Source organism: Silene latifolia, chromosome 9 (genome assembly GCF_048544455.1).
Source record: "Silene latifolia isolate original U9 population chromosome 9, ASM4854445v1, whole genome shotgun sequence".
In the NCBI taxonomy this organism is placed as follows: domain Eukaryota; kingdom Viridiplantae; phylum Streptophyta; class Magnoliopsida; order Caryophyllales; family Caryophyllaceae; genus Silene; species Silene latifolia.
This window is the reverse complement of record NC_133534.1, coordinates 68,333,040-68,338,367: the sequence shown is the minus strand read 5'-3', so window position 1 is coordinate 68,338,367 and position 5,328 is coordinate 68,333,040. Positions and strand designations below refer to the sequence as shown.

At 37.7% G+C, this 5,328-nt stretch overlaps 1 long non-coding RNA gene across 1 annotated transcript; it reads right to left on the bottom strand.

Moving 5' to 3' along the window:
* Positions 1–1,505: 1,505 nt before the first annotated feature.
* On the bottom strand, positions 1,506–3,667 carry LOC141598140 (uncharacterized). The gene is made up of 3 exons (XR_012523265.1): positions 3,399–3,667; positions 1,801–1,890; positions 1,506–1,619 (listed from the first exon to the last, which is right to left on the bottom strand). It is a non-coding gene; the product is annotated as an uncharacterized LOC141598140 (long non-coding RNA).
* Between the last annotated feature and the right edge of the window lie 1,661 nt (positions 3,668–5,328).

Here is a 5,328-nt window from a genome sequence, read left to right as displayed (position 1 = left end):
CCTATCCTAAGTTCTTGGGGTTCTAGTTCGGTTCCTACATTGATGGGTTCGGTGTTCTCTATTACCGGTCCCCCTTCCCCCTCTTGTAGTATTTCCTTGGCTATGTAGGGAGGTATCTCAATTGAGTCTGAGTCTGGGTCATCGCTAGTAGAAAAACCCCCTACGGTGGCGGTTATAAATGACCTTTTATGGCGGTTTTTAGAGATTTAGGGTCCGTCGTTTATCACGGCGTCGTATAAACTTTACGGCGGTTGTAGGCGGTTGTACAACCGCCACTATAACGCTCCTACAGTGGCGGTTGTTACAAAAAAACCGCCATTATAGACTTATAAGAAACGACGGTTGTTAGGCAAGAACCGCCACTGTAACTCATCTATAATGGCGGTTATTGTTTGAAAACCGCCACTATAGGTATGTCAATAATAAATTTGTACCACAACCCGCCATTACATGTTTTCTATAACGTCGGTCGTTCTTAAAAAACCGCCAATAAATATAATTATGACGTCGGTTGTTAGTAAAGAACCGCCACTAAAAGTGAACTAATAGCAGCGTTTCTTAATTAAGAAACGCCATCATAGATTGATATTTTTTTTAAAAAAAAAATATTTGCTACCAAAATTTCGGCAGCAATATCCTATAGATTTGGACAAAAAGTGAAATAGACAAACAATGCACACTAAAGAATGCCAACCAATAAACTTGCATATCATCCGAACAATAGAACAATAATGTCGATGTTCAAAACTATACATCCAAGTGTATAAATCATCACATACACGTCTTAGTTAATAAATTAAACAACATTCCATGTTCTCTAAACATTTAATAGCTCACACGTCTTTAACATCTTTCATCTCGTCAATTAAGATTGTTGAATCTGCAATAATACATTTAGCAAACCAATAGTTAGAAAAACAACCTAAACATTATTAAAATAAACATAAGACACTCAACATAAGACAGTATAGAACATTCCCAGGTTTGATTGAAAGCAATAGAGGGACCAATTTATTCAAAATTTTAACTTCATATTAGCATGTTTTAGGGAGATATGAACGTTCTTAGCGACAATAAGCCGGCGACTGCAATTAAGCCTAACTCAAGAACTGTAGGTAAAATCCTATTTAAAAATCAAGCTAGTTGCTAGTGTTTACCTCTTTATCGCAGTCACATTGCATTGTAATGATTGCTAATACTATTGTCTGAAGAGTTGTGCCTCCGAAAAACATCCCTGCCCAAATCCCCTGTTTTATGCATAAACATATGAGCTCAGTAATCAAATCGTATACCCTACTGACCTCGACATTAGTCAAGTCCAACTATTTTCTTGCACGAGACTATGTTATCGTATTAGACACTTGGACAACTTCATAATTGTATCTTTGTTAGTGTCAAAGGTGAAAGAATTCAACGAATGTTATGGGGATAGTTATAAGGATTAACTTTTGAAGGTTATAAATAATCTTAATTTCAAATTTAAGTCCTCGATGAACTTACTGTTATGCCGGAGTGGAAGACCCAGCCCATCAGGATTCCGAGAAGTAGTCCGACAACATAGTAGCAAGCAATATTAATGTAGGCTACATAAGCCTGCCATCCTGATCCAATGGCCACTCCTGAATAACAAAAGTTAACAAAAAAGCTAATATTAGTTAGCTGGTGAAGTTATTCGAATATAATCTGGGTTCGAAACATGTCAGCATCAAAACTGTGCCTATAACGCCAACTACATACAACGACAGAACATCATGAAACAAAAATGAATCTTAATCCGAAAGACTGCAAGAATTATTGGACCTGAGAGAACTGACTGAACACTGTTGAGGAGAATGATAACATCCAAGAACCATGAAAGCTTGTCCACCTCTTGGAGAACTGGTTTAGTATCTGAGAATATCACGGCAAATCGATTGTGGAAGATAATGATCAGACCACAAAATTGTAAGATTAACTAACATGTGACAACTGACAATACTTAGCTACAGGTAAATAAGACCAAGTGAAAGTGAGTTCTTAATATCAGAAGAAAGAGGAATTACCTTAGTAAGAAATCGCAACAATTGACTCAGAAAGATTGTGGGTAACACAAATTTAACCCAATAAAAATTGAAACTCAAAGAAAATTGAACCAAGCCAATCACAATCAGAATCCTGTAAGACTAAACTCAACCAGTATACCATATCTTTGCATCGATAACACTTATCATGTCTTTTTCATCCCATGTATGAGAATGTAAAGTTCTAGCAAGTGTATACAAAATCAGGATAGTGATAGCTATATGCCTATAAGAACATAAAAGCAAGTGCTTCTAGCAAATGTATACAAAATCAGGTGATTGAACTTGTCAATTTATGACTCAAATAAAGCAGGGATATTCCAATAACAACATTTAACAACTATAGTGGAGTTAAATAAGAATTGAAAATATACCTAGATTTGGTAATTGCAGACTATTTAGCTGTCTAGATAGTTGAACAATTCCCTTAGTTTTGAAATCCCTTTGGAAATTTCAACACTAATGGAGCAAGTCCTAATATTGGCAATTATCATCTAGTTCACTATAAAATTGCTTAATTGACTACCATACATACTTAGTGTCGGTTTTAAGTTGTCCGACTACAGTTTTTATTGTGTATGCAAAAACACTAACCTGCCAAACAAAAACGCCCTATTTCACCATGTAATGCAACAATCATTCATAACTATCAACCTAAAAGCCATCAGAATAATCGTGTAAAAGAACATTTGTATATCACTCTGAAAATATCGAATTCTGCAAAAACAAAGCCCTAAATTTTCACAATTACCCTAATCAAACAACTACTCCCTAACTTCTGTACTTCGTATTTGATTGTATAACACAATAGTACCAATTATACTTAGAAATGAAATGCAAAGATCATATTTAATCAAAAATTGAAGATTATCATTTTGAAATTGAATGAACAATAAGAGTAACGAGTTATACGTCGGGCAATAATGGTGAAATAAGTTACGTTCGTCACAGCAATAGAAATCGGTCGTAAAGAACATTGGAGAAAAATAAATATCAGACGAGAAAGAAGTTGGTGACGTCGAATAGCGTGGATGTCTCACATCAATCAACAATCGATGTTCGAGGAGCAGTCTTGAGGTTCAAGATTGATTCAACTGAATCTGCTATCACCCTTATTCAACTGAACCTCAGTAAAAAACGAATAATCTCCCAATTGACTGAAATTTAATTGAAACCCCTAACCATAAAACTTAATTGTACCCTAGCACAATAATAATAATTGAATCCCTAAACCCAAACTGATAAGAAAACCCAAATTCAATGACAAACGAAATCAAATCCTCGAAAAATAGATGAACTTCGATGACCTTTAAAAAAAGTTGAAAGAAAAAATCAAACCTGAATGCAAACTGGAAGTTCATGAACTGCGACGGAGTCCCTCAATAATCGCCCCATTTTTCTTATACACCGAACCCTAATTCCGCGAAATTGACTTATCGACGACTTATTAGGATAATTAATTTGAGGGTTTTGGTCGTGCTCGAGCCTAGAGCATGCAGATGAAGAAGGTCGTCGGTGGCGAGGCTAAAGAAGACCGTGATTGATGAGAGTGAATTTGACTGAGTGGTGAATGGAGATGGAGGGTTTGATGGAGTAAATTTTGTTTACCAAGAGTACGTTTTTTTATTTGAAGTCAGATGGAGGGTTTGGGTATTATTTATTTTCTTTGCTATTAAAGTCGGTTGTAATTAAAAACCGACACAAAAACATATAACGGCGGTTTTTTAGCTTAAAAAATTGTAACTTAGTATTAACTTTTAGCGTCATTCTTAACATCGGTTGTTAATATAACCGCCACAATTGACTTATTGTGGCATTTTCTATTTAGAACCGCCATAAAAAATTTCAATTATCACGTCGGTTCTTACTTAAACCGCCATAATAGACCTTTTACATACATAAAAATTGTGTTCCCGCCAATTTATTGAACTTTTCGCGTCGTTTCTATTAGAACCGCCACCATAACCGCGTCGTAATAGGGTTTTTTCTACTAGTATATCCTCAGCATCATCGTAAACAGAATTGTATTCAAGATAACACAAAGAGTAAGCAGAACCTGATTTATTCATATTAAAGTTTGAGAAAAGTTGAAACAAAGAAGCCATCTGATCTGTGGTCAGTGGTGGTAAAGGGACAGTTGTTGGGGCATTTCCCGAACTACTATTACTATTTGAGGCTAAGCTAGGAGAAACAAAGGGAATGGGGGTGACGACAGGAGGAGACTCCTTAGTGACTTCTCTAGACTCCGACTCTGACTCTGACTCGAATTCGTCGTCTTCTGGTTCTCCTTTGAACATCTCTCCTTCTCCAGTGGTGAGCTTGAAGAGTCTTCCTTGATTGTTGGTCCACTTGATTGACTTTCTCCATCCTTTCTGCTGGTTCGCGTTTGTTTCTGTGATTAACGCGGTAGGGTTGAAGTGGTTGTCTTGAAGTATCATGGTAATGATCTCATCCTACGCGGCTCTAACAAATCGATCTTCTCCAAATAGTAGACTAACAGCTTGTTCGTCTAAGCAAGGTGCTTGACGGGCTTTGATGGTAGGAACTGTTTCTCAAGGAATGAAGTAGCAATCGTGAAAGATCTCGATTCCGGCTAGCTTCCTTCCGAGGTAGTGCCAAGGTTCGGGAAATCCGTGAAAGAGTTCTTGACTTCCCTCCCTAACAAAGTATCCATTTCGGGTAGGGAGATATGGTCGCATTTGGACTCCTACGTGCTTACGGCTTTGAACTTGAGCGAGCATCTCGAGAACTTCCTCTTTAGTGGGTTTGTATCCTAGTCCAAGTGGTATTCTTTTTTAGTTGCCTTCCTTGTAGGGTGCGAAGGTGTTTCTTCGGGCAGGGTTCAAAGGCATTCTCGGGAAGTATCCCTGGGATTTGAGTATGTGGTTGACCACCTAGTTGGAGTAGGGATCGTAGTATAGGGGTGCCAATTCACTTTCTATGACACTTATGCTTTGAAAGCCCACCAGTTCGTATACTGGATCCGCAAGGACTTGATTATTTGACTTCTTTTCGATTATCGCCTTGATGGGTGACGAAGTGATCGTCACCACTTTGCCATTTAGTGGGATTTTGATCTTTTGGTGAAGGGTGGATGTTACCGCTGTGGAAGCGTGAATCCAGGGTCTTTCCAGAAGTATGTTGAAGGAAGCTTCAATGTCCACTATTTGGAAAATAACCTTTCGCTCAATTGGCCTTGTGGCTATGGTTAGGTTAATGAGTCCTACTACCTTTCGTCGCGTACCATCATATGCGTGGACACCTTGAT